The sequence below is a fragment of the Gopherus evgoodei genome, chromosome 4, assembly GCF_007399415.2.
Source record: "Gopherus evgoodei ecotype Sinaloan lineage chromosome 4, rGopEvg1_v1.p, whole genome shotgun sequence".
In the NCBI taxonomy this organism is placed as follows: Eukaryota; Metazoa; Chordata; order Testudines; family Testudinidae; genus Gopherus; species Gopherus evgoodei.
The window spans coordinates 147,485,100-147,499,039 of NC_044325.1; the positions used below are offsets into that span (position 1 = coordinate 147,485,100).

General features: G+C 51.8%; 1 protein-coding gene across 2 annotated transcripts in view; it reads left to right on the top strand.

Moving 5' to 3' along the window:
* Nucleotides 1–8,734: 8,734 nt before the first annotated feature.
* The window catches only part of TAFA3 (TAFA chemokine like family member 3), a 77,081-nt gene continuing 71,875 nt past the window's right edge, over nt 8,735–13,940 (top strand). Inside the window, exon 1 of one of the 2 annotated variants that reach the window (XM_030561739.1) lies at nt 8,735–8,804. The gene's annotated coding sequence lies outside the window, so the exon portion shown is untranslated. The remainder of the gene's footprint in view (nt 8,805–13,940) is intronic. The other variant, XM_030561740.1, reaches the window with a different exon arrangement.

Genomic DNA, 13,940 nt, shown 5'->3' on the forward strand with positions numbered 1-13,940 from the left:
GTCGCCCTGGCTGCTGATGAGCATCCAGGAATTAGCAAGTCCCACTGCTTGGAACATGTTTGTTGTATCTGCACGGAACCCTCCTGGCCTGTATAGTGATAACTATGAATGCTGTGTACTGAATTGCCCAAACCATTTCTAGCAACCATGAGGATTCTCCTTAGAGGCCTTTCCCCCAGGTATAGACCCTGTTTTGCCTGGCAGAACCACACAGCAGTATGAGCTGTGGCTGCAGGTAGTATGATTCTTTAATATCATTATCTGCAGCCCCGTTTTCCTATCTGAACCGCTCCTCAGCTCCTCTCTGCTTTCAAACCAGGCTATGGAGAATCCTCCACACATCTTGGCAACCTCAGGCCTCCTGTCAGTGTCATGAAATTGCAATGATTCCCCTTGAATAGACATGAAATTGCCTGGCACTTTGAACAAAAAGTTGGAGGAATGAGATGTTCTGCAATGTCCTTGAAAGAAACGAGCCAGGGAAGATGAATAACTGAGGCTCCTTGAAGGGTTGTTTCAGTCCTTGAGCTTTTCTCTGATCTGCTGTCGAAAGCTTTCACTGCTGGGGCACCGTGCAGCAAGGGCTGAACTTAACAGCCTCCTCAGAAATGCAATTAAGCCTCCTTTCTGTAATGCTGGAAGCAATCTTGCATGTCTAGGTCTGGCTTTTCCAGCTCTTTGCCTTTGGAACGCTACCGAATAACAGATCAAAAGCCTGTGGCAGGCCCTCAACTGGAGGAGACACTGAAGGGAGTGCTCTAATTCATTGTCCCCTGTCCTCATCTCACCATTCAAGGAAAGCTGCATTGATTACCACCATCCCCTGGCTTACTGCTCTGGGTTCAGAGGACATCACTGTACGTCTTGGGAGGCCCAAGCAGTTCTGCTTGTTCTGCGCTGCAGTCAGGAGTGGCGGCAGGGTTTTTGGCGTCCTAGATGGGGGTCCTTCTGCGCTTCCAGTCTTTGGGGCACTTCTGTGGCGGGTCCCGGAGCGAGTGAAGGACCTGCCGCAGAATTGCCGACGACGACCCAGAGCGTGGAAGGACCCCCCACTGTCGAAATGCCGCCCTCCCAAATCCTGGCGCCCTAGGCAACCGCCTAGGTCGCCTAAATGGAAGCACCGTCCCTGGCTGCAGTTCAGCTTTCCCGTGCAGCTAGTTACGCTGCAGAGGCAACGGAGATGGGCACATCCGAGAACCAATGAAACAAACCAGCAGGAAGCAGCTTGGCCTGGTGGACTGACAGACTTCAGAGCTGGGAGTCAGAGCTCCAGGGACAGATGGAAAACTTCACACCTAGTGTCCTGTCCTCCCTTATTAAATCCTCAGGGTCTGTGTAACAGGAACACCCACCTGGGGCACAGGGCAACCCTGCTCGCATCCCATCCTCAGTTTCCCTCTGGGGATAATCCACTCATGCCCAGAGGCTTTATGACAATAATCCCCCTCCCCAGGGGTCTAATTTATCAAACAGTACCCAGCTCACAAGACAGCCCCTCCCCCTTACATTCAGAGCTCTGCACTCCTCCATCTCGGAATGGTGTGTTCCAAATAGTGCTCTCCCTAGCCTGTGGCCGCTTCCCTTAAGTCCAGGGTTTCACAGCCCTCCTTCTAGGGACTAAGCTGGCTGAATTCATCCTCTCCGTGGGTTCTGCCTGATGGGCTTGGAGCCTCCTTTCTGCTTCTCCACCCAGTCATCTGGCCATGCCCTGAATCCTGCCCTGGAAGGTCTGATAACCCCAAAACTGCTACGGGGAGCTGGTTCTGCCCACTCTACCAGGATTCTTCCTATATCTTCCCTCTCCCAGACACTCACACATGCAGTGTGCACGTAAGAGTGTGTGTGTGCGTGTAAAGAAGAGCTGGTTGCTGTACCGCAGCCCAGGCTGTATTAGTTCAATGGCTAAACAGGAAATGTCTGGAGCCAGGATTGCCAATCCAGTGGCATGGAAGGCTCTGTTTAAAAATAAATACATAAGGAATTAGCCTTTTAAAAGATGCCGTTTTACTCCATTTATTGTATGACAGTTCAACATAAAAATCCTTTGAAAGGTTCATCATCTCAATGTGTTTCCTAAGCCCTGGAGGAAGCAGGAGGAAGTCGGGGATATTTCCTTCTGAGTTGTAATGCACTTTCTGGCAAACCCACCAGAGAGTTCGGAGAATGACACTCTGGTGACATTTAAACCAATACAAAAGTAAATTAAACATCTAGATCATAAAAAATACCAAAGGATGTTTTAAAATAGCCTCTTTGCAGCACTGCATTAGTTGACTATACAGCTTTAGTGTGTAATGAGCAATATATTAATTTATAATTAGTGTAATACAGTAAAGCTCAGCAAAGAGCTTTGTGCACTCTGGCTAATTCATCAACAGAAGAAGCAGCTTTTAATGGTTTCCAAGGTTTGCCTGTCCCCTGTAATTGGGAAGTCCAGAATTTATTGTTATTTCTCTTAAGGGGTAATTTGATTGCAGCCATACATCTTCATTTTGTGTCTGCTCCCACTCCAGCGCAGGGAAGGAGAAATCTCCAGATTCTAGTGTCTCGCGAACACTTTATGTGACCTCATTTACAGCTTCCCCCTGCTGCGTTTTGCAGCCCAAGTGACCTCATGGCCTCAGAGACTTCCTGCAGTTTTGGCTGTGCCTTCTCCTGCTGCCACAGAAAGGGTTGATGCCGGGGCTTAGGCCTGCTGGAGTAGTTTGGCTGCTCCCTCCACCTTCTCACTTTTTACTGGAATTGGCTCCCTCACCCCCTTCCTTTTAACTTTGTAGCATTTGGGAGTGACTTTTTCCTCTCAGTATCTCACTCTCACAGGATATTGCTGATTAGGCAGGAAAAGAGCAAATGGAGGACACTAATGGAGAAATGTTTAATCATAAGAATATTTAGCTCTAAGGAAAGCCAGTGGGAGCTAGGTACCTACCTCCTTGTGGCCAATTGGAAAGTCTTAGCCTTTTTCATCAGGTCAGTCTGAAAGCAGTTCCAGAGAGGAAGGATGGTTTGTCGTTCAGGCGCTGACTGGGACTCGGGAGATGTGGATTGATTCCTGGCTCTGCCACAGACTCCCTGAGCAAGTCACTTAGTCTCTCTGGGCCTTGATTCCCCACCTGTCAAAGGGGGATAATCACCCTGTCTTTGTCTATTTAAAGTCTCTGGAGCAGGGGCTGCCTCTGACTTCATGCCTGGATGGTGCCCAGCATACAGAGGCCTGCTCTCAGTTGCAGCAATGTAATAACACATAATCAACGGGAATGTAGCTATCCCCATTTGATAGATTGTGAAACTGAGGCAGAAAGAGGTTACAGGACATGCTCAGGTCACACAGTGAGACCCTGGCTGAGCTGGGAATTCAAGCCGGGTCTCCTGACTGTAGCATGCTGCTGCCCACTCTAACAAGGGCACCCAAGGGACAGGTCTAGGGCACCGTATGTCAAGAAGAGAACATCTTCCTTCCTGGTTTCCCTCAGGCAGACACTGCTGCACTGGGGGCAGAGCAGTCAGCTCATAAATCCATTTCTCCCCCAATTAGCAAATGCAACAGGGCAATCGACGACTCCCAAAGTTTGTCAGCAGTTCACAAACGCTTTGCTTTTATGAATGTGGTGGGGCCTTACCTATCTACCTTAGGTACCACATCACCATTGTAGCTGAGCAGCTCACTGTCTTTAATGTTGTTATCTTCACAACACCCCAGGGATGTATTCCCATTTTACACATGGGGCGCTGAAGTACAGAGAGGCTAAGTGACTTGCCCGGGGGCACATTGGACATTTGTAGCAGAGAAATTCAACCCAGGTCTCTCACCTTCTAGACTGATACTCTAACCACTGGAACATCTTTCCTCTTATAGCTCTGGATGCACTAGGGTTCTCACTGGTACAACTGAACCATCAGTGGGAACTGTTTGCTGAAGTTTCCTAATGTAGACAAAGCCGAAGAGACAGAGAGAAAGCAAAGTCCTCAGTAGAGGATGTCACACGCTCCGTAGAGCTGGGTGAAAAGTTTTGGCTGAAACTTTTTTCGGTGAAAAATGCAGATTGAGCAACACCACAAATTTTTGTGAATTCATGTCAGTTTTTTTGCTTGAAACGACATTTCATTTCAAAATTTCCTTTAACTTTTTTTTTAAACATTCAAAGAATTTTAAAATGGTCAAAATCTAAATGATACATTTCAATTTTGTTTAAATTAAACTTTTTGGTGGATCTCAAACAAACTTTTTTGACTTTTTGATTCACCAAAGCTTTTGAAAAATTGTGTTTCTGGTTCAATCTTATATATATTTAACTTTTCAAAATAGCCAGCAAATCAAAAACCTGTTATTCACACAGATACCCATATTAACTATTAAAATATTTCTGAGATGCCAACAAAATTCCAGCATCTGCTCTAATTCTCTGACTGAAACCTTCATTGTTAACTTTTGTTTCTTCTTTAGACTGTGGAGCCCCAGCTAATTGCTGAAGCATGTGTGTAACTTGAAGCAGATGAGAAGGTCCATTAAAGTCAACGGGCCTAGTCATGTGCTTAGATATCTTGCTGAAGCAAAGTTGGAAGGACTGACATCAGACTTTTGGAGAGCTGAAGGAAAGACTCAGGATAATGATATTTGCCCAGGTATGTCTAGTCCAGCCCAGGCTAAGAGGAAATCCTTTGTTGTATTGACTCTTCTTCATTAGGACTTGCTGTATCAGTTCTTTTCCCTGCCAAACTTTGTTTTTTTAAGGATACTGAGAAGTCTCTTTTGCATGATTATGATGAAGTGGTGGAATCTTTGAAGATATCCAGGAAGGAGAAGGGAAAAAAACAAACAAAATCCAAACTGAACCAAAACAAAAAATAAATTTTTGGTGAAATCAGATCAATAACCTGATTCAGATGGAATGAAATCAGTTTTACATAAATCCAATTTTTCCCCCCTTTCCCCCCTTCCCCCGTGTTGTAACTGTGATCTGGAAAGTAGCGTGTTTGTATTTACAAACCATTATGTCAGTAAGGGTCTAGATTGTGAAGATTTCCTTGTTGAATAATATGATGCTTGTAAGGAGGCGCCCTGGCTCCCCGCCACGCCTGAGGGGGACGAGCCAGAGCAGGTGCCTCAGTGGGCGGAGTCAGCATGGCCTGTCCCCGCCCCCCGGAAGTCAAGGGGCGGGACAGGAAGTATAAAAGCCCGGCCCCAGCGCTCAGTTGGAAGCAGGCTGCTGGAGAGGACAGACCCTGGTGCCTGGGCTCCCGCCGGGCCGGACCTGCCCCGCGCCCACTACCCCGAGGAGCGCTGCCTGGACCTGCCTCGTGCCCACTACCCAGAGGAGCGCTGGCTGGACTTGCCTCAGACCTGGTACCCGGAGGAACATCGGTCTGACCTGCCGTGTGCCCGATACCCCGAGGAGTGGCCTGAGCTTCCCCATGACCGGTACCCAGAGGAACCTATGGTCTGGGACCCCCCAGATGACGCCGGCAAGGACCAGGTACCCAGAGAGGGGGAGGTTGGAAGTAGCCTGGGGATAGCCGACCTTGGTTTGGCTCCGGAAGAGCCTGAACCCATGTCAGTGTGTTGCAGCCAGGATCCCCATTGACCGCAGCGGGTCTTGACCGCTGCTAGGGCCCCGGGCTGGAAAGCAGTGGAGTGGGAGGGCCTGCGTTCCCCCTGCCACCCGTAACCGGGTGGCAGACTCCCCCTCTTCCCGCCTATTGCCACTGCTCTGCCCTAACCCAAAGGGCCAGAGCTAATTAGACTTGTGTTTGGTGCCCCGCCCGAACCAAGGGCTGGGCCCCGTTGACTTTGCCACTGCTTTGCCCTGAGCCAAGGGGCCAGGGCTAATTAGACTTGTGTTTGGTGCCCCGCCTGAGCCAAGGGCCCGGGCTGATACTGTGTTTGCTCAGCCCCTGCTAGGGGCCTGAGCCTGAACTATTATTGCCCGCCCTGTCCAAGGGCTGGGGCTTATTTACTTTGAGAGCCCCGACCCCGGCTAGAGGGCCGGGGCTCTACCTTGTTTACAGACCTGTAAGGAGGCGCCCTGGCTCCCCACCGTGCCTGCAGGGGATGAGCCCCAACACGACCGGCTTACACTGCTAATTTAATTGGCATTTGTCTGATATGAAAGGTAGTTTTTATAGTGTTTGCAATTGATTGTTTGTATTAAAACTTTGTGATCTGGAAAGGAATATGTTTGTATTGACTTATTATCATATCAATAGATGCCTAATTTTGTGAGTTTTTCTTTCTAGTGATCTGATGAATATAAATGGCAGATTTCATTTAGCTTCTTATTGATTTCGTTGTTGTTGTTAAAACTCTGTGATCTGGAAAGTTAAATGTTTGTATTTACTTAACAGCTTATTAAGGCTGGGTTTATAGATTCATAGACTTTAAGGTCAGAAGGGACTGTTATGATCATCTAGTCTGACCTCCTGCATAATGCAGGCCACAGAATCTCACCCACCCACTCCTGTAACAACCCCCTAACCTATGTCTGAGTTACCGAAGTCCTCAAATTGTGGTTTAAAGACCTCAAGGTGCAGAGAATCCCCCAGCATGTGACCCGTGCCCCACGCTGCAGAGGAAGGTGAAAAGCCTCCAGGGCCTCTGCCAATCTGCCCTGGAGGAAAATTCCTTCTCGACCCCAAATATGGCGATCAGTTAAACCCTGAGGTTTATAGGACTTTTCCCTTTGTATTGACTAACCGGGTCTAATTTAACATATTAAAAATGCAATTTTGACTTGGTTCTTTTAAAAAATAAATAAAGAAAAAATGCTAAATTCCTATGTAGCAAAAACGAGCTCCTTTTTACTCTGAGCCTGATCCTATGCCCCTGGTGACTAAACAAACTCATGCCAGCTCTGCCCTGCCCCGCCCTCTCCCCCACTGCTGCAGCTCCTTGTCCCCTACTGGGAGAAAGGTGGGGAAAGATCTGCTCCAGGGCTGGCCCTAGACCAAATGGCACCCCATGTGAGGAGAGTCTCTGCCTCCCCCATGTGTTAAACTTTTGAATATCTTACTTTGTATTGCAGTTGTAGCCCATTTCATGACTTTGGTGCACGATTTGGATGCATAAGTTATTCCTGTCACATAAGACAATAAATTTGCACACTAGGATCTGTGAATCTGTATTTATTTATGCCATATATGAGCAACTAAAAAAAAAGTTTCCTCTAAGCTTATAGAAATTTTTTTTCATTTTAAAATGTACAGGGCATGGCTGACAACATTCTGGGAGGCTGGAGGAAAAGATAGTTCTCAAAAAGTCTGGAAGGTTCCACAAGGTTCTATAAAGGTCCAGAACATGCTAGGAGGTTAGTGAAAAATGACTCCACATATGGAATACCTGAAACATTTTACTTCAAACATTCCATTTCCCTTTTTGTCGCTAACAATAAAAACAGTCCCCTGAGCCCGGCGCCCCAGGCGGTCACCTGCCCCCAAAATCCGGCCCTGGTCTGTTCGTCCTCGCGCAAGGGAGCTTTCCCAGGAGCAGTTTGAAATGCTTTTCCCAGTGTGGGGGGCCATCTCCTTTGCATTACTTAGGCCCCCATTCAAGAAAACAACTTTAAGCCTGTGCTTAAGTCCCATTAAAGTCAAGGGCTTAAAGTTGAGTGTGTGCTGTCCTGAGTGGGAGCCCTGGCCTGTAGGCTCTGTGGGGCAGGGGCTGTCAGGGTCTAGCACAGTGGGGCCCATATCAGACTGGGGCCTGTCCTTACTCCTGCAGTGTGACTGGGCAGAACCAGACCTGGAGCCACTGGGCCCGGTGCTGAATACCCACTGGTAGGCAGACCGGAGCTAGGGCTGGCATCAGGGTTTTTGCCACCCCAAGGGGTGGGGAAAAAAAAGAAGCTGCGATCGTTCCACCCAGGGCTGGCTCTAGCCATTTCGCTGTCCCAAGCACAGTGGCACGCTGCGGGGGGTGCTTTGCCACTCGCCGGTCCCGCGGCTTCGGTGGACCTCCAGCAGGTGTCCCTGCGGAGGGTCCACGGGAGCTGCAGGACTAGTGGAACCTCCGCAGGGACGCCTATGGGAGGTCCACCGGAGCTGCCTGCCACCCTCCGGGCAACAGGCAGAGCGCCCCCCACGGCATGCTACCCCAAGCACGCGCTTGGCGCGCTGGGGCCTGGAGCCGGCCTGGCTCCACTGCGCTGCTTTCTTCTTCAGCGGCACTTTGGCAGCAGGTCCTGCCCTCCCAGAGGGACTGAGAGACCCCTGCAAAATGCAGCCGAAGAGTGGGAGTGCCGCTCCTGCTTGCTGCGCTGGTGCCTGGCGCCGGCCTGTCCCAGCAGAGGGAGCAGGGCGCTAGCTCCCTCTCCAGCAGCCCCTGGGGCTGTGCCAAAGGGTGGCAGCGAGGGCTTGAGGGGCCAGCAGCACTGCCAGTCCCCTTTGGCAGCGCAGCTCCCGAGGGGCTCCCCAGGGCTCAGCCCGGGCTCCCGGCCGGCAGGGGAGGGAGCAGAGGTGTCTGGACGGGAGGCTCCCTGCTGGGGCCGCGCAGGCGGGGAGGGCGCGCAGCGCAGCCGGCCGTGCCGGGAGAGGTGCAGAGCGCGGGGCCGTGCGAGCGCTAGGGGTCGCTGCGCCCCTTCGCCGGCGCCCAGGCTCTGCCCGGCTGCCCCCGAGGAGGCTGCGGCTGGCGGCGCAGGAGCGAGCCAGGCTGGTGCGGAGCGAGCAGAGCCGCCAGACACTGCGCGTCCGAGCCCAGCGCAGCCCTGCCCGGGGAGCCCCAGCCGGCCCGAGCCGCGGAGCTGCGGCGCGCAGGGCGGGGATGGGCAGCGGCTGGGGCGCGCGGCGGGGACACCTGTGACGGGACCCACCAGGTAGGTGCGCCGGGGCCGGGCTGGGGCAGGGGCAGAGCCGGGCGGGGCGCCCCCGTTGCCAGGTTCGCACCCAGGCGCTTCTCCGTGGAGCGGCCCCCCGGGGCTGGGCGCCCGGACGCCGCAGCCCGGTGCGGAGCTCGGAAAGCGGCCCCCGGGCGCTCCCGTGCTGGGAAGGGCGAGGCGAGTTCTAGGGCCGCTGCTCCGGGAGATCCCCGCGAGCCCCTGCGCGCATCCTGGCAGCCAACTTTCTCCGGGCTGCCTCTGTGCAAACTTCCGAGCGAGCCGGAGACGCGGGGGGCTGCAGAGACCTGGGACCCGCGAGAGCCGGATTTTCCTCCCCGTTCGCTCGGGTTGCAAATGCCGCGTTGCAGAGGCTCGGGGGTGAGGGGGAAAGTGCCCGGGACCGTGTCCCCGGAGCTGGAGCGGGCGCTCCCCGGGGAGTACGGGGCTTCCAGGGTTCCTGGGGATGTTCCATCCTCCCTCAGCATGTCACAGGGGGCTTGGTTCTCTGCAGAGATTTCAACCTCCTGGGGTGGGGCGTGGGAGTAAAAAAATGCAGCTCAGAAGCCCCCCCCCACCCCACAGGGACACTGTCTGCAGTGAGCTCCCTGGGGGAACACACTTATTCCAGAATCGCTTCGGAAGCGGAGTCAGCAAAGGCTCCCTTATTCTGGAATAAGAGCGTCCATACAGGGCATTAGTTCCAAATAGCTACTGTGCTTTTAAATTCCCGTGCTGCCTTAATCTGGAGTAATTTCCCTGAGGTAGCGTTCTTGGAACCTCCTCACAGCCTCCCATTCCTCTGCTGGGTTAGGGGAGTATGGAGTCAGGCTCTGCTCACAGGGAGGAGCAGCCAGAGAGTTTAAAAATCTCCCCCTGACTCTTTGCATCAGGGCAGGAGAGGGTCGGCACTAATGGGTTACTGGCTTGGGCAGACTAGGGGCATATTTATAAGAACACAGGTGCCTCCAGGCAGTGCTTCCCTGGTTCTCCCATTGCTGTTGGGGTTTGAATAACAGCATCTCTTTCTCTTCCTGCTGTGAAGTCATAACCCAGTGAGGTGGCACTGGTGGGCTGTGATCTCATATTCAGCAGGAGAGTGTCCCAGTGGCATGAGGAGTCAGGGCTGGGGGAATGTGGGGAGTTTAAGGGCAGGAAACCTTTCTGAAGCATAAGTATTGTGGGTGACCACCTGGCTGGCATGTGTCTGTATGTGGGAGCCTGGTCTCTGTTTGAGTTTCCTCGAGGCGGGCAGTTCTCCAGGGCGGCACTGCCAATGGAGAGGCGCTTTCCTGTATAGGATGTAGAGCCAGTTAAATCAGCAAGACCTGGTTTCCATTAGCTGTGTTTACATCTTGCCTAGTTGCTCAGCAGGCTGGGCTATCTGCACTGTCCTGTACCCTCTCTGTAGGATCAGCTCTGTGTTCATGCCCAGGGGAGAGCCTAGGTGTTGGAACGCAGATACCAGGGGAAGCGGTGGCATAGATGTGTGGAGGGAGGTCTGTGGCTTCATGCCAAACAGGACTGGTTCTAAAGCAGGGGTTCTCAGACTTTGGTACTGGTGACCCCTTTCACACAGCAAGCCTCTGAGTGCACCCCCCCCATACATTAAAACACTTTATTAATTATTTAACACCATTATAAATGGTGGAGGCAAAGTGGGGTTTGGGATGGAGGCTGACATCTTGTGACCTCCCCCCATGTAATAACCTCATGACCCCCTGAGGGGTCCCGACCCCCAGTTTGAGAACCCCTGTTCTAAAGAAACTGTGAGCTCCTGCTAGGCGCAAGACTGAACCAACAGTGAAACTAATTAAATTATCCCCTTGCAGCGTGCATCTGAAAAACCCAACCCCAAACCTTGCATAATTTGTAGGCGAGAGAGAGACGTGAGCTGGGAGATTGACTCATGGCAGAGGCAGATCCTCCAGGTCTCAATGGAAGTCATCTATGACAGTGATCAGCAGCAGCCAGCTGGCACTGTGAGATTTGCCGAGTGACTTCCAGCTTGGCTCGCTTGGCCAGGGGAATGCAGCTCCCAGCTGGGACCAACTTGGAGTGGCTCTTGCTGGCTCAGCAAGACAGAGGCTCCCCCAGCACTGCTTCTGTCTACACATCCTGGCAAGTGCCAGGTCCTGTCCCTGCTGCACTGGCTTGCAGGATGCACACACAGTGACATCCAGCCAGCCAACGGGGATCTAAGTCAGTCCTGCTGTCTGGCTACTGTTTGAGAGAGGTAGTGTTTTCCTGCACTGTACCTGGTATTGTAAAATCTCCATAATTAGTCCGAGAGCTCCCACTCCCTCTGTCCCAGCGTATGCAATAGCTGAGCCTTCTGTTGTCATCAGCCTCAGAGGAGCAATGGAGGCTGGAGAGTCACATCCAGGCTGTTTCCCTGTTCCAGCACTTGCAAACTGATCAGCTAAGATGACTGGCTCAGGACCAAAAAAGAAGTAAACGTTTCCTGCTGCCATTGCTCCATTGCCCCAAAAATGGAAGGGAGAGGGCAGCTCAGTGGCTAGGGAGCTGGACTAGAGCTCAGTTCCTGCTGCTGGCTGATGCCGGGCAAGTCACATCCCCTCTTGTGCCTCAATTTCACCATCTGTAAAATGGAGTTAATTATACTGACCTCCTTTGGAAAGCAGCCTGAGAATGCATAAAAGCTCAGTTATTATAGCAACTGTTGGTTGTTTTTCCGGGAAGGAAAATACAGAACCCACCAATGGCTCCACTTGGCACCAATTGTTCCTGACAGCAGAGGAGTTCAGACAGGAGTTCAGAATCAGACCCATCTAGCATCTTATCTCATCTCATTTCCCCTGTTGTAATTCCATTGGCTTAGTGGAGCTACTCCTGATTTACACCAGGTCAGAATCGTGCCCAAAGATTCTACATCCTGTCGAGCTGACTCGTAGAACAAGGTAAGGGCAAAAGAGGATGGAGCTGTCCTTATGTTTGGCATGAGCATCCCCCTCTTCTCATTGGCCTCTTTGCATCTGGGGAAAGATTCCCAACGGGGGCCTGTCATCTAGAAAGGAGGAATGTGCCAGCCAGAGGCGTGGCCGTTCCAAAGAGATGGAAAAAGGGGGATCCCATGTCCTAGGACTGGCCTGACAGAGAGAATGGGAGGAGTTACTCTCTGAATAATCCCTCTTGCATGATTGAAGTTGATTGGACATCACTGGTGACATGGCACAAAGATATCTAAGAGATTCTCTCCTGCAGCACTACATGCGTGCTTCCGGGGCGCGGAGCTGTGCTGGTGGCACTGGGACAACTGGGACTTTAGCTGTCCTACCTTCCTGGAATGACCAGACTGATTTAACTGCTGTTAACTTTGGTTATCAACCCTCCTGCTGAGCTGCCTCTCTCCATCTGAGAGACAGGCTCCTGGCCCTGGATGAATCTGAGGATAGAGCTGTCAGCAGAGCTGACCTTCAAAATGCCAGCAGGACCATGAGATGGGATTTGCGGAGCACAAGGGCAGGAGACAGTCCCAGCATTTTGGCTGAATTACAGTTAAAAATTCCCTTGCTCACCCTTGGTGGAGAAGAAAATGCCGCAAATGCTGAAGGAATGAACAAGGAGCTGGAAGGAAATCAGACTGGAAGAGAGAAGGAGAGAGACACTTTAATGGACAGATGTGCTCAGTCCTTCTCTGCAGTGCTCTCTGCTGTTGCTTTGTCATTCTGGACAGTGTGTGTGTGCTTCATTTTGGCCTGCCAAGCAGCTTCCACTGTTTTGCACAACATGTAATTAGACTGTGGAACTCATTGCCACAGGATGTCATGGAGGCCACCAGCTTGGCAAGTTTCACAGACGGAGTGGACATCTGATAACAGGAATAGCCAGAGCTCTAACAACTAATTCTAAAATGAAAAGGGGCATAAAACCTACTGCCTCAGGGTTTATGTCAGAGCCTAACTATTGGGGGTTAGGATGAAACTCCCCTGGGGCAGATTATCTCCCATCTGCTGGCTGCTAGGGTTCTTGCACCTTCCTTTGAAGCAGCTGGTATCACTGTTGGAGATAGGATAGTAGACTCGCGGACTTTGGGGCTGGTCAATTCTGGCAAGTCCTGCATTTTCTGCTTTCCCATTTCCTGTGGCGCTGGGCTCCTTGGCACCCGAGAGCCAGCAGCAGGGATACCTTCTGCCACACTGCGTCTCAGCCCCGCATCATCACATCACAGGGGCTTTTCTAGTGTGTGTCACTTGGAGTACCCAAAAAAAGGGATCAAGAGTCTACAAACAAGCAGCTGAGACATGCCTGAAAGCTGGAGGGACAATGGGAGTACAGCATGTGAGAGAGCGGAAGCTGCATGCCTGAAATTACTGTGCAGAAATTGAAACAATCAGCCAATCAGCGGGAAGGCAAGCTAGCTCTGTGGGACACTACCCAAAGCAGCATCAGCAACCCCCCCTCGCTAGAGCTCTGCCTTGTGTAATTTGAGCAGGTTAATTTGCTTCTTAAGCATGATTCATCCCCTGGAGGGCGCTACAGAAAAAGTTAACCTGTCAGTGTGACCTGTAAACACTGAGCTGATTTGTATTGAGTTTCCCGCCCTGTCACGATCAGTTCATGTTCAAAGGACAGTAACATCTTCCTGAGCCAACCTCCCCAGGAATCCTCTGATTCTCGTCAGACCCCGTAGCTCCTGCTGGTGAGGAGAGCAGCAGGATTTGTCAGAGAGCAACCCAGGGTCTTGTCCAGTCCAGGCGATGGGGCCCAAACTCCTCAGCCTGCCAGGGCTGTCTGCCTCCTGGGCTGCTGTGGGTACTGGAGATACTGAGACTTGTAGTGCAAAGTGCCAGCTGATTTTCATCCTTTCTCGCTACAACCCACCCACTGCCTTTGCCTTCTCCTTCCAAAGCAGTCCTTGGACACCTGAGTTACAGCAGCAGGTACCCATCTCCTGCACTGTGTCTCACCCCCACCTGGAGCAATGCCTTGGAAAGAGTGCATTCCCCGTGGTCTAGCTGATCCCCAGCTTCCCTCCTGAGGCTCCCATGTAGGATGCCAGTTAGTGCCAGCTACAGGAGTGCTTCTGCAGTGGGCGTATTTCTCTACTAGCCATTGCACTGAGAGGCACCCCATTGGAGAGCCTTTCATAGACTCATAGACTCATAGATTCTA